We start from the raw sequence: 25,000 nt of genomic DNA on the forward strand, positions 1-25,000 counted from the left end.
TGACACCCACTTTTTGCTTGATGTAATGCTGTTTCTGACTAGTCTGACTGGGATCCTGCTAATCAGGACCCTAGTCACTGTGTGTTCTCCCCTAAATTGGTTTGGTAAGTACTTAGGTACATCCCAGATTGGACACTGCTGTACACTTATCAGTCCCTAGTATTTGGTACTAAGGTACCTAGGGCATAGGTACACCAGGGGTCCCCCATGGGCTGAAGCATGTATTATGCCACCCATGGGAGACCACCCAAACTATAACTACAGGCCTGCCATTGCAGCCTGTGCAAGCTGGTGCTAGCACCACTTACGAAAGATATAGCGTCACCTACATCTATGGTCACTGCACTTAAAACCTATACATCACCCCTCTGGACTAGGTGACTGTACCTCTACCTGCTAACAACGCTAGCGCTATTTGCAATTCGCTTTTAAAATTCCCGTTTTTGTATTTGCTTTGCTCTTTATTTTGTTCCCCCTGATCTTACTACATCATGTTCCTCATACTTGCACTTTAAAAGTTTACCTTCACCGCTGTTTAGCGGGTTCTCGTCATTGGGGATGTGTGGATGACTTGCAGACGCCATTTTGCTTTGGGAACTGCTAGGGCAATCTTGGGCGCCATATTGGAGGAGGAGGCGGGCTCTCTAGGCAAGGCCGGCGCATTTAAACCGGGCACTCGCTCGCGTCAGCTGGACTAGGTGACTGTACCTCTACCTGCTAACAACGCTAGCGCTATTTGCAATTCGCTTTTAAAATTCCCGTTTTTGTATTTGCATTGCTCTTTATTTTGTTCCCCCTGATCTCACTACATCATGTTCCTCATACTTGCACTTTAAAAGTTTACCTTCACCGCTGTTTAGCGGGTTCTCGTCATTGGGGATGTGTGGATGACTTGCAGACGCCATTTTGCTTTGGGAACTGCTAGGGCAATCTTGGGCGCCATATTGGAGGAGGAGGCGGGCTCTCTAGGCAAGGCCGGCGCATTTAAACCGGGCACTCGCTCGCGTCAGCTGGACTAGGTGACTGTACCTCTACCTGCTAACAACGCTAGCGCTATTTGCAATTCGCTTTTAAAATTCCCGTTTTTGTATTTGCTTTGCTCTTTATTTTGTTCCCCCTGATCTTACTACATCATGTTCCTCATACTTGCACTTTAAAAGTTTACCTTCACCGCTGTTTAGCGGGTTCTCGTCATTGGGGATGTGTGGATGACTTGCAGACGCCATTTTGCTTTGGGAACTGCTAGGGCAATCTTGGGCGCCATATTGGAGGAGGAGGCGGGCTCTCTAGGCAAGGCCGGCGCATTTAAACCGGGCACTCACTCGCGTCAGCTGGACTAGGTGACTGTACCTCTACTTGCTAACAACGCTAGCGCTATTTGCAATTCGCTTTTAAAATTCCCGTTTTTGTATTTGCTTTGCTCTTTATTTTGTTCCCCCTGATCTTACTACATCATGTTCCTCATACTTGCACTTTAAAAGTTTACCTTCACCGCTGTTTAGCGGGTTCTCGTCATTGGGGATGTGTGGATGACTTGCAGACGCCATTTTGCTTTGGGAACTGCTAGGGCAATCTTGGGCGCCATATTGGAGGAGGAGGCGGGCTCTCTAGGCAAGGCCGGCGCATTTAAACCGGGCACTCGCTCGCGTCAGCTGGACTAGGTGACTGTACCTCTACCTGCTAACAACGCTAGCGCTATTTGCAATTTGCTTTTAAAATTCCCGTTTTTGTATTTGCTTTGCTCTTTATTTTGTTCCCCCTGATCTCACTACATCATGTTCCTCATACTTGCACTTTAAAAGTTTACCTTCACCGCTGTTTAGCGGGTTCTCGTCATTGGGGATGTGTGGATGACTTGCAGACGCCATTTTGCTTTGGGAACTGCTAGGGCAATCTTGGGCGCCATATTGGAGGAGGAGGCGGGCTATCTAGGCAAGGCCGGCGCATTTTAACCAGCCATTCACACGCGCAGCGGTGACGCGCAGTGGTGGGCGCCCTTCCTGCGCCGGAGTCGTGCCAGAGTCCTGCCCGTCTGCGCTCGTCCGCGCCTCGGCAGGGCTCGGCAGGCTGCGCAGGGGGATGACCATGTTTACGGCTGATAATATGCGCAGCTTCAGAAACAGGGTGAGTGATTGTATGCATGGACCACTGGACCCCCTTTCGGGCCCTTACCAATGCCCTGGGTGCAGTTTTGAACTTCCTTTGCCCATGCCCGTTAGGGCATTAGAGCCCCCTTCCAATGTTAGTAACTCTGCTACTCGCCCTCTCGTCCCCCCTCGCTCATCCACTTTCAAAATACTCCACCTAAACGTAAGATCCCTAGTCTGTCATCATTTAGATGTCTTTACTGTGCTCACGGATGAAAAGCCGGATATAATGTTTTTAACAGAGACCTGGCTGCACGATAATGCCACGGCGGCAATTAACCTTGCCTTGCCTGCAGATTACACTATGCACACCTTACACCGTAACTCGAGAGGTGGTGGGATCGCAGCGGTCTTAAGAACGTGCTATCCTTGTCTATGGAACGCTGTGAGCATTGCGGGTTGTAAAAGTGCCCACTTCGCTATCTCGTTGACTCCCCAGTTTACTTTTTCGGGCTTGGTTATTTACAGACCCCCTGGTCCCGACGACGCCTTTCGGTCAGCCCTTCCAGAGGTAGTCTCTGCCTTAGCCCTTAGATCAGCTAATTTCAGTGTAATCGGAGATCTTAATATTCATATGGATGCTCCTCTATCCTCGGTGGTGGGTAGTTTCCTCACAGATCTTGAGGCACTTAGACTACATCAGCTGATCCTTGGGCCCACTCATGTTGGGGGTCACACCTTGGACCCCTTTCTGACGAATTTGGATTGTGTGGAAGCACTGCCACCGAAACCAATTATCTGGACAGACCATTATCTTATTGACATTCGGATCACTTTGGCTGCTTCTCCTCCTAGAAATACTACATCTGTCATTTTTAAACGTCCTTGGAGGAAGTTGAACCTGGAGGCTTTTCAGCTGCTGTTGTCACAACACATACCAGAACCTCCCATTGATGTCACCTCTGGATATGACCATTTTTGCAATTGGTTTTTCCGGGCTCTTGACACCTTAATTCCAGCGGGCTGGAGTAAGACTAGACCGGGCCACTCTAGCCCATGGTATGACGAATCTCTCAGGCTCCTTAAGGTTACCTGTAAAAGGGCAGAAAGAGCCTGGCGTAAGGCATATGACGTTACTCTCAAGCAGGTTTATCGAGCCAGTATTAAGGCATACCATCGAGCCATCTGCAAAGCACGTGCCTCCTTCTATTCCTTACAATTCAGGAACAGTGCAAATCAAACTAAGTTAATCTTTAAGGTTCTTAAAGATTTAACTAGCAGGAAAGCCGCTACGTTGGGGAATGGCTCCCAGGCTCATTGTGATGGACTAGCGTCATTTTTTGTTGAAAAAGTGGATGCGATCTATAGATCTTTCCCCCCCCCTGCTTCCTCTCTTAATCCTGTAACGTCTATGAATGACTTTTCTAGTCCATTACTGGTGCTTCCTGCGCCTTCTCAGGAAGAATTTGACTCCCTGGTGGTGAGGGTCAAATCGGGCTCTCCAATGGACCCTCTGAGACCGGCACAATTCAGGGACCTGTCAGAGCTGTGTCTTCCGTTTCTTCTCAGTCTTATTAAGCTATCTCTCAGTACTGGGTCGGTACCTGTAAAATGGAAGCAAGCTATGGTTATGCCGGTACTGAAAAAGGCAACATTAGATCCTGCAAAGCCAGAGCACTACCGGCCCATCTCTTTGCTTCCATGGGTCTCCAAGATCGCTGAGGCTCATGTCAATAACATCCTATCTGGCCACCTTTTAAATACAGGTATCCTTCACCCCTCCCAGAATGGCTTTAGAGCAGGCCATAGTACGGAGACAGCCCTGGTGGCTATGGTTGAGCATCTTCGTACTATGTTAGACTCTGGTCAGACGGCGGCACTGATCCTGCTGGATCTCAGTGCCGCCTTTGACACGGTTTCCCACCCGATCCTGCTCCAGAGGCTGAGAGAAGCGGGAGTTAACGGCACTGCTTTGGGTTGGTTTCGCTCTTTTCTGGCCGAGCGTACCTTTAAGGTTTGTACTCCCCCTTACGAGTCTTCTCACCGCCCTATTTCCCAAGGAGTTCCGCAGGGTTCGGCACTTAGTCCGACCCTGTTCAATTTGTACGTGAGACCGTTGACGGAAGTTGCCAATAAATGGGGTCTCACTATGGTATCTTACGCCGATGATACCCAATTAGCTGTGGCTCTTAATGGGTCTACCACGCTGAATTCCTCTAATTTCCAACAAGCTCTTAGAGAGGTGGCAAGCTGGATGACCGACAATCGTCTCCAACTTAATGCCACAAAAACAGAAGTCTTAGTGCTGGGCAAGGAAATCCATCTTTGGGGAGACGACTGGTGGCCTTTAGAGCTCGGCCCAACTCCCATACCAGTCACCCAGGTGAAGAATCTTGGGATTCTGCTTGACGCCAATCTATCATTCATCCCCCACACAAAGAAAGTTGCGGGCACCTGTTTTGGCGTTCTTCAGAGTCTCAGGCCTATTCTTAAATTCTTCGACGCTTCTACCAGGCAACTTATAGTGCAGGCCATGATTCTTTCCAGATTGGATTATGCCAGTGCACTCTTATTGGGCACCAATCAAGCAGAGCTTACACGCCTTCAGCGCGTACAAAACGCGGCTGCTCGTATGCTGATAGGTCTGCCTAAATTTTGCTCAGTTAGGAGCGCCATTTCTGATCTTCACTGGTTGCCCGTTAGGCAGAGGATAAAATTTAAAGTACTGTGCCTGGTTTTTAAAATTCTGAAACTGGCTTCCCCTCCTATTCTGTCTCAGACTATCTCCTACTACACACCGGCTAGAACACTTCGTTCAACCGGTCAATTTTTGGCCACAATCCCTCGCTTTAAAAAAGCCAGAATGGGCGGACGCTCTTTTGGTGTCTTGGCGGCCAGCCTTTGGAACACATTGCCGTTCAGTGTTCGGTCCATTCCGGACTTGCTTCCTTTTAGGAAAGCGGTGAAAACATTCTTGTTTCCTTTGGTCTAGCGATCTTGGTTAGCATGTTCATCTGTTGGTTGTGTTGCTCGTCCTTTGTAGCGCCAGGACGCCGCTTGGCTGTGGCATCTGTGCGCCTTATAAATGATAAATAACATAACATAACATAACATAGAGCAGGCCTTTCAATCCTGAAGGCAGGGTGCTTGGTTCTAAGTGTGAGGGTGCTCCTGCATGAGCAAGACACCCCTATAACCCACGGAGTCCATTCTCCCGGGTTATAAGTGAGGCAGCCATATGACATATAGAAGGGCACTGCGTCATTACACAGTGACCATCTCAAAACTGGCTGCAATGAATCCTATCATGTTTGGTATCCAACATATTGGAATCATACCTCCCTTATGATTCCATGCACCGCAAAGCTTCTTTGGGAGGCCCTCGGTGCTCCCTGTACCAGTCTTCCAGACCCGGACAGCAAGCCAGGGCTGCTGCCAGCCAGAGACACATTTCTGCCGTCCTGCTGCTGAGCCAAGCTCGGGCAGGGGAAGGCAGAACAATAGGTATCCTGTCACAGGGAGGTGTAACCACCTCCCAGACAGGATCTAGTGTATTGGGGCAGGGTGGAAGCGCTTAACAGTGCCACATAGTCTGTGTACCGGGGCACACTTGGTGCCCTCCATCCATAGTCCAGTTCAAACAAGTTCAGGGAGCCGTTGGCTCCCACTCTGGTGCGAAACTGGACAAAGGACAGGGGAGTATCCTCCCCCTTGTCCAGCCCCTCCTTTGGGAGGGACCCCTGAGTCCTACCAGCCATTTCCTTAGGGTATTTACAGGCTTACTTGTGGGTGGGTCCCTAGATTTGTTGTGGGACAAGATTCATTTCAGATACCACTTCTTCTTCAACCGTCTGGGCACTCTGGACTTCGCTGGACTTCGCTCTGGGCATCAAGACTGCAACTAGGAAGACTCCTGCTGCTCCTGCTCTCGTTGCCCTGCTCCTCTGCTGCAACGTCCATGACTGTGCACCATACAGGAACCTTTCAAGGCCTGCGGGCATCCAAGACACCTGAAGTAACCTCCCTTGAAGTGAAGGAGTCACTTCCCTGCATTCGCAGGAACCACAACTAAGCTGACCGGTCTGCTGATCCTGCACTCCCACATACTCTGAAAGGCTCAGCAACAGAGGTGGTGATTCTTCACATTTCTCAAGGACTGCCCTGTCCTCTCACCAAGTTTGAGGCCAGTATCCCTCATTGGAGCCTCAGGAACCGAACCCCTTTGCAACACGTTGAATTGCAGTTGCAAAGGCTTGCTGGCTACTTTCCATTAAGATGTTTGGGCTCCAAGTAGCCCCAACCTCACGTATCTCCAGTGACCAAGATCTTCTTCCTCACTGCATCTTTTCCATCGTGGGCTTGCATCTTTGGTGAGCTGCTTGAGGTCTTCTTGCGACTCTAGTGCCTCCAGCCTATGGGTCCCCTTTAGGGTCATCTTTGTATTCTTTGGGCTCCCTTGATTGCTCGGAGCCTGCCCTGACTCCCCTGCTTGTGGTGAGTCTCCTGGACCTTGCTGATCCCAACATTGCACCTTTCTCCACTTCCACATTGGTTGCAGTTGCCAAGGTTTGTTGGTACTCTTGCCGGACAGCGACCCCTCAACTCTCGACATCTGACATGGGGCAGCTTGTGTACAGCTCCTGGTCTTCCACAGAGTTGCCTGGTCCACACAGCTGCAGTTCTAAGGTCATTGTCAGCTCCCCTGCAGCACCAGACATCGGTGGGCATTCGTCTTCTGTGCCTCCTAGTCACTCCTAAGTGGCATAGACTCTGTCCCCTCTGCTTGCAGGTTCTTCACATCCTGGATCCACCTTTGGGTTCCACCGGATGCTTTCACCTTCTCCAGCTGCAGCATCTTTCTGAAGTCCTCCATTGGAATAGACGGTGGTTTCCAACGCCACTTCACACCTATGCATGAGGCTTGGGCAGGTATCCTGGTTCCTAAGGTATCCACGGGTGGGGTGGTTCTCCAACCTTCTGTCTTCCACTGGGTTTCTTCAGGGTCCGCTGGGAAGGGTCCTTCTTCTTTAAAATTGAAACTGCGACTTACCCATTGACTTGTATTGATCACGCGGTTGAGTTCCTACTTAGCACACGGCCTCTGTGGGTCTCCTAGTTACTTACCTCGTGTGGTTTCTTAGGTCCCCGACACTTCTATGTCTTCTGGGTACAGTCTTGACTCAAGTCGTGGTTCGCATTCCACTAATTTAGTATATGGTTTAATCCCCTCCTGATAACTGCTGTATATTAAGTGCTACTTACCTGTTTCTATCGTATTGTGTATATCTCCGGGTAGGAGATACCTGTATGTGTTAGTGAGTGTCTCACAATAAATACATATTTTATAACTACACTGTGTGTTTTTTTCAGTTAATCTATACTTATAAGTAACCCTGGGCGGGCGAAGCTACGCAAAGTGCAAAAAAAACTCTGCTGCACTACGCGGAGCTCCGCAGGTGGCGGAGTACGGTAGAAAATGCTGTTCGCTGTGATTGCACAGTGCCGGATGCTTGTCCGCACTGTGCAATCATTGCGAACAGCACCATGCACAGTGCAGGCTTACCTTTTCTGCCGCTCGAGTAGATTTGTACTTGAAAATGGCGAAGTAGGTTCAGCGCTTGCACACACCGTCTCCGTTAAAGCCTCTGAAGAGAAGCATATGGAGCTTCGAAACACGTCAGGCAATTCCACTACGGAGCGGCTTCTACAAGCGGATCCTCGTCCATGCCTATCATAAACAAAGCTGCTGATCGAGTGCTGCTCACCTGGTGGACAAACTTTGGAGCAGAATGTAACACGCGGCTGTCCTGCCGTGGAGCTTGCACCACCCCGCAATGTTACGGGGGCCACATGACATGGTAACCATCATGTCAGTAATGTGGGCCAGCAGCGGCAAACAGGATTGAGGACGAGTCCACTTGCAGGGTCCATACAGGACAAGATTTGTGTGCTATCCGGACCATATTTCCCACAATGCACAGTCTCATTCGAGCTTCCCATTGGTGGGAGTGCAATATGAAAATGGCGAAGTAGGTTCAGCGCTTGCACACACCGTCTCCGTTAAAGCCTCTGAAGAGAAGCATATGGAGCTTCGAAACACGTCAGGCAATTCCACTACGGAGCGGCTTCTACAAGCGGATCCTCGTCCATGCCTATCATAAACAAAGCTGCTGATCGAGTGCTGCTCACCTGGTGGACAAACTTTGGAGCAGAATGTAACACGCGGCTGTCCTGCCGTGGAGCTTGCACCACCCCGCAATGTTACGGGGGCCACATGACATGGTAACCATCATGTCAGTAATGTGGGCCAGCAGCGGCAAACAGGATTGAGGACGAGTCCACTTGCAGGGTCCATACAGGACAAGATTTGTGTGCTATCCGGACCATATTTCCCACAATGCACAGTCTCATTCGAGCTTCCCATTGGTGGGAGTGCAATATGAAAATGGCGAAGTAGGTTCAGCGCTTGCACACACCGTCTCCGTTAAAGCCTCTGAAGAGAAGCATATGGAGCTTCGAAACACGTCAGGCAATTCCACTACGGAGCGGCTTCTACAAGCGGATCCTCGTCCATGCCTATCATAAACAAAGCTGCTGATCGAGTGCTGCTCACCTGGTGGACAAACTTTGGAGCAGAATGTAACACGCGGCTGTCCTGCCGTGGAGCTTGCACCACCCCGCAATGTTACGGGGGCCACATGACATGGTAACCATCATGTCAGTAATGTGGGCCAGCAGCGGCAAACAGGATTGAGGACGAGTCCACTTGCAGGGTCCATACAGGACAAGATTTGTGTGCTATCCGGACCATATTTCCCACAATGCACAGTCTCATTCGAGCTTCCCATTGGTGGGAGTGCAATATGAAAATGGCGAAGTAGGTTCAGCGCTTGCACACACCGTCTCCGTTAAAGCCTCTGAAGAGAAGCATATGGAGCTTCGAAACACGTCAGGCAATTCCACTACGGAGCGTCTTCTACAAGCGGATCCTCGTCCATGCCTATCATAAACAAAGCTGCTGATCGAGTGCTGCTCACCTCGTGGACAAACTTTGGAGCAGAATATATATATATATATATATATATATATATGTATTCACTGAAAAAACCATAGGTGTGCGTTATAGTTAGTTGGACATTTCTCTCGTACAAAACCATTGAAATTCCCCCATTATAGTTAGTTCAGCTAACATTGACTCGCGCCCGCAATGCACTGCTGATGACGTCACATATTACATCACTCATGACATGGTCAGTGACATCACTCATGACATCACTGATGACATCTCAAATGACATCACTGATGACATCACTGATAACATCATCCACTGAATGTGTGTTTTTCTGAAAATCAAATATGTTTTATATATGTATATCTCAAGGTCGATGGAAGAATAAATGGGTATATAAGTGTCTAAATGGATGAATGTTTTGGGGGAAAATTGATTAAATAACTGACTGATTAAGTGTATCTTAGTGAATACATGGATTAGTAAGTAATCTTTACATATGTAAATATCTGTATCAGTCTCTCACTTTGTGTATAAGTGGCTGCATGGGTTGTTGAGTAGCTACATGAGTGTCTATCTAGGTTATTCGTTGTTTTTTTGAGTATCAGTATGAGTGTCTGAGTGTCTGTATGGTTCGGTGGGGGGTATTACATAGTGCATAGATGCATGAATGAGTGACTCACTGTTTGTATGTGTTGAAGACAGCATGTGTGCAGCACTGTATGGGTGGATGAGTTTGTGTATAGGTGTGTTAGTGAGTGAATGACTGTCTCAATAGTGTCTTTATGAGTAACTACATATGTTTTAAACTAGTATCTGTGAGTATTTGTGTATATAAGTGAGTATATGTGAGAGTGAGAGATTGGAAGAGTTCCTGTATAAATTAGTCTGTGTTTCTATAAGTGATTGTTTAAGAAAGTAAGTATGTGTAAGTTTCTGTAGCAGTAAGTGTGGTGGTGTGTGTATAACTGTATATATGCAATTTAATGAATATTTGATACTTTGTTTGCATGTGTGACTATGTGTCTGAGTAACTCTATGGATGAGTGTCACTGTGTAACAGGATATATAGGTGTATAAGTACATATGATGAGTGAGTACATGTATGAGTGACTGTATAGTACTGTTGGTGAATGAGTGGATACGTGTGTAGATCTTGGAATTACTGAATTGGTGTGTTGTAAGTGGTATTGCTATGTCCATTCATTTGAAAATGTTAGTTTCTATTTTTGAGTGTGTGTATCAAAGGTTCTATTATGGTGAGAGGAGGTCTGCCACTCTATCACAAGGATGATGTAATCAGTGATGTAATCAGTGATGTCATTTGAGATGTCATCAGTAATGTTATGAGTGATGTCACTGACCATGTCATGAGTGATGTAATATGTGACGTCATCAGCAGTGCATTGCGGGCGCGCGAGTTATAGTTAGCTGAACCAACTATAACGGGGGAATTTCAATGGTTTTGTATGAGAGAAATGTCCAACTAACTATAACACACCTAAAACCTGTGCTTTTTTCAGTGAATTTCTAAGGTTTTTTAAATGCTAATTCCTAACTATAACGTGCCTGGAACCTATGTTTTTTTAGTGAATTTCAAAGGTTTTGTAAATGACAATTTTTAAATGTATTAATTGTTTTATTGATTTTTTTTATACTGATTTCCTACATTTTTTTAAACTATTTATTTTTAGATATTTTATTTTTTAAATTACATTATAATTACATTATACACTACATTACAAAATATACTTTCTCAGAATGAATTACTTTAGTGTAAATACTTTGCAAATAGGCAATAGACTTTCAAGTACAGTAGTTACAGTTGTTGCAATGGGCAACACAATTTCAAACACAATGCAACATTGAGCTCAATGTGAATTTCTAGTCAAATCCAATTAGTTACTTTATGAATTACTTTTCTAACCACAGGACTGGATCTTAGATTCATTCCTTGGACATCTTCTGTAAACAGTTGAGTAAAAGTGTTTTGGTTACAGTAGTGATTTTTAAGGAATATTATTGTATTTTAAAAGTTGACAGACATTTTTTCACATAGAATCACCAATGTTATCCTATGGCAGGAAATTCACTTAGCAGGTAAGTAATGTGATCGTCACTTTTTCTTACTCAGTGGTGGATACTGGATCCAGCACTGGTGCATCTCCTGTAAACAGTTGAAAGAATGCGTTTAAGTCATACAGGCGATTTTTAAGGAATATTTTTAGTTTGTGAAAATAGACACTTAGAAACTTTTCTGCTGAAAACCAGACAATGGATTCCTGTGGAAGGAAATATAAGTTACTGTTAAGTATGGTTAGAAATACTTTTCAGGGTCAGTGCTGGGCTAAAAGATGCACCACTGAGGTCTCTCTTGATAACAGGTGAGTAAATCGGAATTCGTAGTTCTGCTGATTTTATAGGAATATTTTAAAGTTCCAAAACTCCACACTTAAAAGAATTTTCAAGTGAAGCCAGTCAATGTTACCCTATGGAAGGAAATTCACTTAGCAGGTAAGTAGTGTGATCGTCACTTGTTCTTACTCAGTGGTGGATCCTGGATCCAGCACTGGTGCATCTCCTGTAAACAGTTGAAAGAATGCGTTTAAGTCATACATGCGATTTTTAAGAAATATTTTTAGTTTGTGAAAAGAGACACTTAGAAACTTTTCTGCTGAAAACCAGATAATGGATTCCTATGGAAGGAAATACAAGTTACTGGTAAGTATGGTTAGAATTACTTTTCAGGGTCAGTGCTGGTCTAAAAGATGCAGCACTGGGTTCTCTCCTGATAACAGGTGAGTAAATCGGAATTCGTTCTTCGGATGATTTTAGGTGAATATTTTAAAGTTCCAAAACTCCACACTTAGAAGAATTTCCAAGTGAAACCAGTCAATGTTAGCCTATGGAAGGAAATTCAAATTACTGGTAAGTATGGTTAGAATTACTTTTCAGGATCAGTACTGGGCTCAAAGATGCAGCACTGAGGTCTCTCCTGATAACAGGTGAGTAAATCGGAATTCGTAGTACATCCAGTAAGCGCTACAGATCTGCATAGCAGAGAGATGTCAAAAGGGGCACGGCCTGCACCACCTCTCTGCAACGCAGTTCAGTGGTGCTTCCTGGAAGCACCTGGTGGGCTACGTGGGCTACTTGGCCCCCATGGTCCCTCAGGTTTGAAGTGGAATTTTTTCCCCAACTTAAAACGCGCCACAGGGCGTGTTTGCACACATCACGTCAGGCCCCATTCCCTCCCTTCACCACTGTGTAAACGCGTTCTAAGTTGAGAGATTAAGTGCCCTTCAACCCTAAGGGTCCCTAGGGTCAAACTAGCCCACTAGGTACCTCCAGTAAGCGCCACAGAGCTGCGTTGCAGAGAGGTGTAAAAAGGGGCGTGGCCTCTGAACACCTATCTGCAACGCAGCTCCCTGGCGCATACTTGAGATACCTGTTGGGCTTTTTGGCCCTCAGGGACCCTTAGTATTGAAAGACAATTAATTCCCCAACTTAAAACGCGCCACAGGGCGCCTTTGCACAGTGGTGAAGGAAGGGGGCGTGGCCTGAGGTGATATGTCTGCAAACACACCCAGTGGCGCGTTTTAAGTTAGAGAATTAATTCCTCCTCAATCCTGTGGGTCCCTGGGGGCCAACTAGCCCACCAGGTACCTCCAGGATGCGCCAGGAGGCTGCGTTGCAGAGAGGTGCTTAGAGGCCACGCCCTTTTTTACAACACTCTGCAACGCAGCTCCGTGGCGCGTACTGGAGGTACCTGGTGGGCTAGTTAGCCCCCAGGGACCCTCAGTATTGACAAGGAATTAATTCGCCAACTTAAACCTGGCAACAGGGCGTGTTTGCACACATGTGAACTCAGGCCCCGCCCCCTCCCTTCACCACTGTGCAAACGCACCCCTTGGCGCGTTTTAAGTTGGGGGATTAACTCCCCTTGAATACTGAGGGTCCCTGGGGTGCAACTAGCCCACCAGCTACCTCCAGTAAGCGCCACAGAGATGCGTTGCAGAGAGGTGTAAAAAGGGGCGTGGCCTCAGTACACCTCTCTGCAACACAGCCTCCTGGCGCATCCTAGAGGTACCTGGTGGGCTAGTTGGCCCCCAGGGACCCCCAGTATTCAAGGGGAATTTGTTCCCCCTCTGCAAATGCGCCAGGGGGCGCGTTTGCAGAGTGGTGCAAGGAAGGGGCGTGGCCTCCGGCCCGATCCCGTTTTTTTTTTGGGGGGCGGCCGAAATTCACGCTGGGTGCGCGAATCTCGCAGAGTTGTTTTAAAAAAAAATGTTTTTTGGGGCCCTGGGGGTCCTTGTGGGACCCCCTGAGCCGGCCTAGGAGGTCAGTGTGTTTCTACCCTGCCACATTTTTGCGTTTTTCACGTTTGTTTTTTAGGTTTCTTGTGCCTCGGTTCTACCAAGGAACAAGATGGCTGCCAACACTTCCTGATTTGGAGTGTTGACAGCCAATTAGAATACAGCTCGTGCACGGCAGGGTGCGCACTGGGTGCGCATTGGGTGCGCGGATCCTCCGAGGCCATAGATATATATGTACTTGTAAATGTCATTTTCTCAGGAACTACTGAACGTATTTACACCACTTAAGCAAAAGACACGAGTCTGAACTAAGGACTACCTCTTTGCCAAATTTGGTGTAATTCCGTTCAGCAGTTCGGGCTGTAGCTGCGGCTAAAGGTCCTATGGGAAATTGCATGGGGAAAACGCGTTTTGGGACCCCCCTTTTTCCTCGGCCCCTGCTTGACGAATCACCGTGAAACTTTCAGGATAGGAGCGGACCAGAGCTGGCCAAAAGTTTTGAAAATTTCGCGAAGATTCGTCAATCGGCGCCAAAGTTATTCCAAATAGAATGTTGCGGATTTCCTATGGAAAATAGGTCCTAACTATAACTATCTACTGGCGACCGCCAGTAGATAATATATATTTATATATATATATATTCACTGAAAAAAACATAGGTTTCAGGGATGTTATAGTTAGTTGTACATTTCACCCATAGAAATTCCGCCGTTATAGTTAGTTGAGTTAACTATAACTCGTGCACGCGTAATGCACTGACGATGACGTCACATAAAACATCATTCATGGCATGGTCAGTGATATCACTGATGACATCACTGATGACATCTCAAATGACATCACTGATGACATCACTGATGACATCATCCAGTGAATGTGTTTTTCTTTAAAATTTAAATATGTATTATATAAATACCAAGCTGTATTGAAGAATGAGTGGATGTATAAGTGTCTGGATGGAGGATTTAGTAGATGTGTGACTCACTGTTTAAGTGAGTGATTAAATGTGTCTTACTGAATACATGGGTTAGTGACTAAACTGTGTGAATGTCTGTATCAGTCTGTCTGTTGTTGTATAACCTGCTGCATCAGTTGGTCAGTAGCTCCACGGGTGTCTATATGGGTTATTGATTAGTTGCCTGAGTAATTGTATGGGAGAATGAATGTGTGTGTGGTTGGGTGGGGGTGTGTGACTCTGTGCATAGATGTGTAAGTGGTTGATTTACTGGGTGTATGACTTTAAGAGTGCATGTGGAAACAGTTCTATGGGTGAGTGAGTGTGTGTATGGATGTGTTGGTGAGTGACTGGATGTCTCAGTCGAAGATGTCCAAGTAAGTACAAAAGTAAAAGACGGTGTATGTGAGAGTTGGAGTATATAAATGACTATGTGTGAGAGTCAGTGATTGTGGGAGTGGCTGTATGGATGAGTGTATACTTGTATTAGTGATTATATAAGAGAGTAAGTATGCATTAGTCTCTGTATGAATAAATGAGGTGGTGTGTGTATAACTGTGTAGGTGAGTAAATGGAACTGTGATTGATTCTTTGCATAACTGACCAGTATAAGTGCATGACTGACTAGGATGAGTGGTGGTGTGTGAGTGTCTGCATAGGTGTATGAGTGCATATGATAGTGTTGTATTGATCAGTGACTACATGTATGAATGGTTGTATGGATGAATGAGTGCATGTGTCTGTAGACCTAGGAATTAGTGAGTGTTATTGGTGTGTCAATGGTTTTGAAAATGGTAGTCTGTATTTTACAGGGGGTGTATCAAAGGTTATATTAGGGTGTGAGGAGGTGCATCAGATTGTCACGTGGATGATGTAATCAGTGATGTTATCATTGATGTAATTTGAGATGTCATCAGTGATGTCACTGACCATGTCATAAACAATGTAATATGTGATGTCATCAGCAGTGCATTGCGGGGGCGCGAGTCATAGTTAGCTCAACTAACTATAACGGCGGAATTTCTATGGTTTTGTATGAGTGAAATGTCCAACTAACTATAACGTCCCTGAAACCTAGGGATTTTTCAGTGAATTTCAAAGGTTTTTTAAATGCTAATTTGTAACTATAACGTCCCTGAAACCTATGGTTTTTTCACTGAATTTCAAAGGTTTTTTAAATGCTAATTTCTAATTATTTTCTTCTTTAAACCTATAGTTTTTTCAGTGATTTTAAATTATCACTTCATTGTCAACCTAGTGAAAACAGCCAATATCCCCAGTTTTCCAGCAATAGCTTCCACAAAAAATGAGAACAACTACTAACGGTAATAATATACAGAGTAGACGTCCAGTGCAAAAATTAACACAAAAGCACCAGTTCCCGATATTTTCAACGAGCAGCCAAATCTGGGGTGTGATCCAAAAACAGGGGACAAGCCACGTTTGCAGTAGGTATCTAACATCTGCATTTGACTGGTGTAAACCAGGACGACCACCTACAATGTGAAAGGGATCGCAGCCCAGAATCACATCTGAAGCGCAACATATGTCATAGAGTTACTGATTACGCAGCTCAAACACCCATGAAGACCACAACACTCACTGCCACCAGCCTCAGGATGTCCCCCACGGACCATTCCCCTCCCTACTACCGCCGAGGCAGCGCAGAACAGGACAGCGTACCTTCCAAAAACAGCATGGTCCCTCAGCCACACAATACTTGAATGTTGGCAGATATGGCAAGCAAATATGTGTGAAGGACGCAACTCATCTATCAATAATAATAATGCACACAATACCAAGTGTAGCGGTGATGTGCTGGACAGACCTCACTACACAGATCATAAACCTCTCCATCTGTACATATACTGCTGGTGTTTGTGGTGTTGTGCACAATAGACGCTACCATGTTACCTCAGGCAGTGGGGAAGATCTCAGACATGTAGCTGTGTTGTCCTCCCCTGGAAGCGGAAGCGCAGTGGGCTGGTCCAAAGTACGCCACTCCTAGGAGTATGAATAAATAAGCCGGGGCTCTGGGCGTGGTTCACTTGTGAACTGTGAAGACCAACGAGTCTGTCAGAGCGGCGGGCCTCACCCTGCCACGTGGCTGCTGCCATGACCGCGGGTCTCCTCAACATAGGCCTCCTGCAAACCCAGTGACACAGCACCGCAGACTTATGTCTGTACAGACTACTGCCTTCGATCTACACTGCGGACAGCAGGCATCACAATTCAGATGGTGTAGCAATTGCAGATGACGCAGTCCAGTACGCAAGATACATTGCTCCCAGTGTGGCCCTCTCGGACCACGCATCATTGCAGGGTGCACACACGCACACGCACATCATTGCTGAGTGCATCAGGTGCCACTAACTCAGTGCACCACAAGTCATCGCCACGTGGCCTTATTAAGGCAGAATTCAAAAGACATTGCTCCGAGTGCGGCCCCCCCGGACCACGCATCATCTCAGGGTACGTACACGCTGAGCGCCAAAGTTACTACTAACTCAGTGCACCATAAGTCATCGCCACGTGGCCCTATTAAGGCAGAATTCAATAGACAAAAGACATTGGTCCGAGTGCGGCCCCCCTGGACCACGCATCATCGCAGGGTACGTACACGCTCAGTGCCAAAGGTACTACTAACTCAGTGCACCATAAGTCATCGCCACGTGGCTTTATTGAGGCTGTATTCAATAGACAAAAGACATTGCTCCGAGTGCGGCCCTCACGAACCACGCATCATCGCAGGGTACGTACACGCTGAGCGCCAAAGGTACTACCAACTCAGTGCACCATAAGTCATCGCAAGGAAGAGTGAACAGTTTTATGTCAGCAGTGAGGCATACTATCACTCAAAAATCACCCAAAAATACTTATAATATAAAAAGAACAGAAGAATCGAAGTACATTAATGATTACAATACAGTGATTTTGAAGATGTGGAATGCAAATATGGACATACAATATGTTGCAGATAACTCAATTGCAGTTTCTCGCTATGTCACATCATATATTACCAAATCTGAGAAGACAGAATTGAAAGAAATGTGGGAAGAAATTTCCCAGGAGAAGACACTTAGCAAAAAATTGTACAGCTTCAGCTTGAAGATGCTTTCACATCAAGAAATTGGATCCTATGAATGTTCAGATCGATAGACATCTGGAAGTTTATATTCAAAGTCAAGAGAAATCCTCTGGATAAGTCTAGGTCTTGCTGCGGCACGAAATCGAGTTTTAACATAAATGATCTAAAACAAGTTTGTTATGATATAGAGTTACGTTTCTTTGCTAGTCAAGAGAAGTGTACAGAAAATAACAGTTTGATAAGTGTACATGTTGAAGAAGAGATGGAAGATAATACTGATGTGAAGTTTGAAAAAGTAATAACAAAGTTTAAAGTAGTTTCTGCTGAAAATCCCAACTATAGGGTGAGAAAGCAAAAGACACACAATTGATGGACGGAATGCAGAACAAATCAAAACATTATTTTGCTCACCATGCCACCCCAGTTTAGACCTAGCCATATGCAAATCAGTCTTGACCCTGTGCCTCATGGGAACAGTCCAGCCCGAACTGCCAATCCAGGTCCTCCCTGGACCGGAAACAAGCATCCTAGGACCGGTTTCGGGGTTTCACCCCTCTTCAGCCAGGATAGCTTGATTCCAGTGGCACAGTGAGCCCAGGACCCACATCTGGGCATACCTGGCTCACTTAGGGTGAGAAAGCAAAAGACACACAATTAATGGACGGAATGCAGAACAAATCAAAACACTCACCCCCAGTCAAGAGATCTGGGTTAAATCCATAATTCTTTTGCTCACCATGCCAACCCAGTTTAGACCTAGCCATATGCAAATCAGTCTTGACCCTGTGCCTCATGGGAACAGTCCAGCCCGAACTGCCAAGCCAGGTCCTCCCTGGACCGGAAACAAGCATCCTAGGACCGGTTTCGGGGTTTCACCCCTCTACAGCCAGGATAGCTTGATTCCAGTGGCACAGTGAGCCCAGGACCCACGTCTGAGCATACCTGGCGCACTTAGGGTGAGAAAGCAAAAGACACACAATTGATGGACGGAATACAGAACAAATCAAAACATTCAACCATAGTCTAGAGATCTGGGTTAAATCCATTATTCTTTTGCTCACCATGCCACCCCAGTTTAGACCTAGCCATATGCAAATCAGTCTTGACCCTGTGCCTCATGGAAACAGTCCAGCCTGAACTGCCAAGCCAGGTCCTCCCTGGACCAGAAACAAGCATCCTAGGACCTGTTTCGGGGTTTCACCCCTCTTCAGCCAGGATAGCTTGATTCGAGTGGCACAGTGAGCCCAGGACCCACGTCTGGGTATACCTGGCGCACTTAGGGTGAGAAAGCAAAAGACACACAATTGATGGACGGAATGCAGAACAAATCAAAACATTCACCCATAGTCTAGAGATCTTGGTTAAATCCATCATTCTTTTGCTCACCATGCCACCCCAGTTTCGACCTAGCCATATGCAAATCAGTCTTGACCCTGTGCCTCATGGGAACAGTCCAGCCCGAACTGCGAAGCCAGGTCCTCCCTGGACCAGAAACAAGCATCCTCGGACCGGTTTTGGGGTTTCACCCCTTTTCATCCAGGATAGATTGATTCCATTGGCACAGTGAGCCCAGGACCCACGTCTGGGCATACCTGGCGCACTTAGGGTGAGAAAGCAAAAGACACACAATTGATGGACGGAATGCAGTACAAATCAAAACATTCACCCCCAGTCAAGAGATCTGGGTTAAATCCATCATTCTTTTGCTCACCATGACACCCCAGTTTAGACCTAGCCATATGCAAATCAGTCTTGACCCTGTGCCTCATGGGAACAGTCCAGCTCGAACTGCCAAGCCAGGTCCTCCCTGGACCAGAAACACGCATCCTAGGGCCAGTTTCGGGGTTTCACCCCTCTTCAGCCAGGATAGCTTGATTCCAGTGGCACAGTGAGCCCAGGACCCACGTCTGGGCATACCTGGCGCACTTAGGGTGAGAAAGCAAAAGACACACAATTGATGGATGGAATGCAGAGCAAATCAAAACATTCACCCCCAGTCAAGAAATATGGGTTAAATCCATCATTCTGTTGCTCACCATGCCACCCCAGTTTAGACCTAGCCATATGCAAATCAGTCTTGACCCTGTGCCTCATGGGAACAGTCCAGCCCGAACTGCCAAGCCAGGTCCTCCCTGGACCAGAAACAAGCATCCTAGGAACGGTTTTGGGGTTTCACCCCTCTTCAGCCAGGATAGCTTGATTCCAGTGGCACAGTGAGCCCAGGACCCACATCTGGGCATACCTGGCACACTTAGTGTGAGAAACCAAAAGACACACAATTGATGGCACGAATGCAGAACAAATCGAAACATTCACCCCCAGTCAAGAGATCTGGGTTAAATCCATCATTCTTTTGCTCACCATGCCACTCCAGTTTAGACCCAGCCATATGCAAATCAGTCTTGACCCTGTGCCTCATGGCAATATGTTTGTATTTGTTCTCGATGTACTCAATATAAAATTCAAACTAGGAATGTAGATGTGTTCTTAAGTAGTGAAGAGGATAAAAATGATAAATAGAAAGAATTTCCTGCCAATCTGTTTGTGGAAGCTCGTTTTAAGTTACGTACTGTACAATGTATTTGTAAATATTGTTCCAATAAATTAAAACAAAACAAAATACCAGCTAGAGCTGTCCATAATGACTTAGAATTAGTTGCTATACCTCCTAAACTTACAGATTTAAATACATATAAGGCCATCCTTATACTATCTGTGCACCCTTTTCAGGCTATAATTTGTATGCAGCCTAAAACAGGTAAGCTGCCTTCAACAGATCTATAAAGAGGTTTATATTTACCTTTAGATTTTAAGAAAAATGTTGAAACTGTTAGTGTAGAAAGATACGATACTGAACCTGTAGTCATTCTTGGTAATGGTGTACCTACAAAGAGTCGGAAATATGGCAAGAGTTAGTACATGTCACGAAAGTCCAAAAGGCTACATTATATCTGGTGCAAAACAATATTTACTATAAAATTGTAAATGTAGAAGGAGAAGAAATGACTTTAGAAGATGAAACATATTTCAAGTGGACAATTCAAGAAAAGAAGAAATTTATGAACATTATACTATACATCCTCTACATTCAAAAGAACTGATAGGACATACTTTTGAACTGTTCCAGATGAAAAAAGAAAAACGAACTCCCATGAGTGTGTGGGAAACAAGTTTGGAAGCTCGTTGTTTTCCACAGCTCTTCCCTACTGAAAAAGGTAAACGATATGATGAACGACCAGTTCAGATTCTAGCTTCAGAATGCCGTACTTTACAACTGTACTCAGAGCAACCAAGATTTCCTCAGTGTATTCCATAAATGTTTAATCTTTTGTTCCATACACCTACACTGCTGTCAGCAGAGCTCACAATTTAAATTGAAACATGATTTATTTATTAGAGAGAATTGTACTCTATGTCCTCGAACTTTGTCAAGAGGAAGTGGCTAAAAACATTCCTCGATGTCTGTGCTGACTACTGCCTTCGATGTACACTAGCGATAGCAGGGCTCACAATTCACATTGAGTTGCGATTCTGTGGCTCACCCACACCACACATCATCGCTGGCTGCGCAGACGCTAAATGCTTCTGATGCCCCTTTCTCAGTGCAGCACAACTCATGCACCCTTTCTGAAACAATATTTTGTGTATAATTTCACATCTGCTGTCCTACCTCAGTGTATCACAAGTCATGAACCCTTTACGATACAATATTTTCTGTATGATTTCATAATTGATACCTGTACCTTAGTGCAGCACAAATCATTGACCCTTTATGATTGAATCTCTGTGTCTGATCCAATGATTACTGTTGTACTTGTTGCCAGCACCAACCATTCCCAGAGGGTTGGCTTACAATCACCCCACACGCATCCACCACAGACGTCACTGGACATGTGACCCTGGTAATAAAAAGGAGTCGAGCGCACGTGCCCGAACCCAGTTCCACTATCTATCTGTGTCTGTGTGTTCATTATGTATGCAGCATGCTGCTCCTAGGCCCTACCACATTACATAGTGCTCTAGACAGCTTATGCAACCATCTTACCTTTGACAGTGGGGCACAACTTTAGTTATGTAACTTTGTCTCGGTCATTGTACAAGTACGTACGTAGAGACTGCATCATTAGAGTACTGCAAGCAGAGTGTATAGTGAATTTATAAGTGCTTGAGGATCGTCGCAGTGATTGTATAAGTACATATGTTGGCGCAGCCTAACTCTGACAACAAGCTTGTCTCTAATTGGCTGCCCTCCATGTGCCGAAAACTGAAACTTCAACTTTCCATGGCCCTTTATTGATACAGCTGCAACACTCCACTGAATGTGCAATAAACATTCATATCCACACAGATGTCTCATGTCCACCATCTTTCTTGTGTGGAACTATGGATGAATATAGGGTCAGTGATTCCCCATACCTTCCATGTTGGCCATATTGTTGGACTCGGTTTACAGAGTGACTCTTTGGCATTTGCAACCCGGGTGACGGTAGCACTCCAACACAGACACCCGCAGTGTTGTCAGATTTTTTAAAGCTTTCTATAGCTCAAAGCTAACCAAAAAGTAGCCCAATATTGCTACTTTAGGGAGCGAGGGGTAGGGACAGCGTCAAGCAGGCAGTGAATGCATTGGAATTGATGTTGCAGCAGGATGCCAAGTAAATATTTGTCTAATAAAGCGCTTTAACACACTACTTTGCTGGAGCGCTGTATATATATTTATAATTTTGGAAACTAGCACAAACCAAAATTTTACCACACAGCTGGCAAAATATAGCCCAATTGTGCGTGATCTAGCCCAATCTGGCAACATTGATGCCACAACCACTCCCTCACGGCTGGTATACACCCACACCACACCCATCCAGCACAGGCGTCACAGGACACGTGACCCTACTAATAATAAAGACCGGGCGCACGTGCTCTTAGCCATTTTAGAGTTGCTCGCAACGCATGCACTGTGGCCAGCACAGTCACACCGCCACGGTGATGGCCCGTCCCGGTGGTCCGGACACTTGATGTTTTGTGTGCTCTGCTGCACCGCAGTGTAGGCCTGAGCCCAACAGCAAGGGCCTATCGCCATGTGGCCTCACTTCTCCCTGAGTTAGTAGCACCGCAAGCACTGAGCGGGTGTACAACCTGCGATGATGATAGGTGCACTAGTATGTCCTCTGCCATGGCGATTTCAAGACTCAGTACCAAATGTGAGACATATTAGCTTGCTGAACGGAGCTGCATGATGTGGAGGGTGCCGTGACTGCGAAAAGGTGAGCAGTGAGGCCTCGGTGCACAGCGCCGGACAGATACCACTGGGCGGCTGGAGTGGATGGGGTACAGCAGCCTGAATGCAGAAAGACAGCAGAGCAATTTAGGCGTACGCACTCGTATATACTCTGCCACAGCGTCGGATTGGTAGTGCGGGCACTGGTGCAATGCCTGAGGAGCCGGTGCCGAGTTTCAACTGTGGGCTGCTTTATGGAGCAGTCTGGGGGTCAGATTTGGGCTGTTGTTTGGATACAACCAGCGGCCCAGTGGGTGTCTGAATGGCCTTTCTGGAAGCAGATGGGTGTCATTACCTCACGTTTAGCAACAGGCAGAGGTGTCACTTTCTTTCTCTCGCAAGGCCGCCCATTGATGTATGCATACCTAGCAGGGCAGGGGGCCTGAGCAGAAGTGGCATCACTTATTTTTAAGTCACCAGTGTAAACGAATCTGTGCATTTCTTTGTATCTCCCCGACCCCCCTTTTTTAAATAAAATTTCGCCGAAGCAGTGTTTTGAGAAAAGGCAATATACATGTGGGCTGCTTTTTTTTTAGCGTGCCTGGGCTGATTTTGAAACCTCATCCAACCCTGCTCTGCCATTACTAATTCTGTACTATCTTTCAGATGTGGCAGCTTGAGAGATCCACTAGGTCACAACACTTGGTTGGAGACAGAGAGGTTGGCGTAAAGGTAAGCTGTGATGGTTTTGTACACAGTGTGGGCACTCAGTGTCCCTCCTCGTCTCTTCCTTTCTCTCCCTCACACTCTTTCTATCTCCCTCTTACACTGTTTGTCTCTTTCTCTCTCTCTCTCTCTTTCTCTCTCTCTCTCTCTTTCTCTCTCTCTGTTTCTTCCTCTCTCACTCTTCCTCTGTTTCTCTGTTCCTCTTTCTCTTCCTTTCTCTCACTGTTTCTCTCTATCCCTTTGTCTTTCTCACTCTTTCTCACTATTCTTTTTCCCTCTCTCTTTCTCTTTCTCTCACTCTCACTGTTTCTCTCTTTCTCTCTGTCTTCTGCTCACGCTTTCTTTCTCTCTCTCTTCCTCTCTCCGTTGATGGACGCATGACGCACAATCTTATCTTGTTTTTTATCTAACAAGTTGTGAATCACAAATTGACGTTCACCCCCCCAACCACCCCCAACACCACCAAAGCTGAACATGCAAAAAATCTGCGATGATGCGTGGCAATCCTGAATGTATGACAAAGTTGCTTTGCCATACAGCCTCTTACACAAACACCGGTGGCGGAAGTTGAGCAGAGAGACTTCTTTCAGCAGCAGTGGGCAGTCACCTGTGGGCGGTGGGAGTGGATAGTGTGCAGCAGTCTGGGCGCACAGGAGCGCACAGACACCTCCGAGCAGTGGGAGTGGATGGGGTGCACCAGCCTCATTGCGCATTAGCGAAACAGAGAATTACGCTTGAGCATTTGTATGTACTCTGCAACTACTAATTGTGTACTATCTTTCAGATCACTAAACTTGAGGGCTGCACTATCTCCCGGCATGTGGTTGGAGACACACCGGTGGCACAAAGGTGAGCTGCAAAGATTTTCTCCAGTGTCAACTCTCCCTGTCCATCTCTTCCTTTCTCTCTCACACACTTTCTCTCTATCTCTGGCTCTTCCTCTCTCTCATTCTTTCTTTCTCTCTTCCTCTCTCTCACTCTTTATCTCTCTCTCTCTCACACTGTTTCTCTCTTTCTATCGTCCTTGTATCTTACTCTTTCTCTCTTTTTATCTCACTCTTTCTCCTCCTCTCTCACTCTCTCACTCTGTTTCTCTTTTCCTTGTATCTTACTCTTTCTCTCTTTCTCTCTTCCTCTATCTCTCTTTCTCTGTCTTCCTCTCTCTCTCACTCTTTCTCTCTTCCTCTCTCTCTCTTCCCCTCTCTCACTCTTTCTCTCTCTCTCTATATCTACTTTGCTAGACGCATGACGCTCCAATTTCTCTTTCTTTTTGTCTTGCAGGCTGTGAATCACAAATGGACCAGCGATGACACGCCACAGCTGCACACAGTTTTATTTGTTGTTGTTTTGTTTTAATAAAATGTTTTAGATGTAAATCTATACATGACTGAGATTCTTATTTCTCCAACCTCACAAGCATCAATAGTTCGTAGAGGGACTCTTCCGGGCCCAAGAAGGTTGCTGGAGGTATGCTGGTGATGTGGGAAGAGGGTGCGTTACCTGCTAATGTGGGGAGGACAAGCTTGAAAGGGGTATCTCTCACAGAAAGAGCTCCGGTATGTTTTCAGAAATGCCTCAGACAGATGCCAGTTGACGGACTG

General features: G+C 46.1%; 1 long non-coding RNA gene across 1 annotated transcript in view; it reads left to right on the forward strand.

Annotated features, from left to right (window-relative positions):
* LOC146861107 (uncharacterized) overlaps positions 1-24,752 on the forward strand; it is a 98,146-nt gene extending 73,394 nt beyond the window's left edge. Inside the window, exons 2-4 of the long non-coding RNA XR_014979233.1 lie at positions 23,340-23,405; positions 24,184-24,248; positions 24,681-24,752. This is a non-coding gene — a long non-coding RNA (uncharacterized LOC146861107). The remainder of the gene's footprint in view (positions 1-23,339; positions 23,406-24,183; positions 24,249-24,680) is intronic.
* Positions 24,753-25,000: the final 248 nt, after the last annotated feature.

Source organism: Triturus cristatus, chromosome 3_1, assembly GCF_964204655.1.
Source record: "Triturus cristatus chromosome 3_1, aTriCri1.1, whole genome shotgun sequence".
Lineage (NCBI taxonomy): Eukaryota > Metazoa > Chordata > Amphibia > Caudata > Salamandridae > Triturus > Triturus cristatus.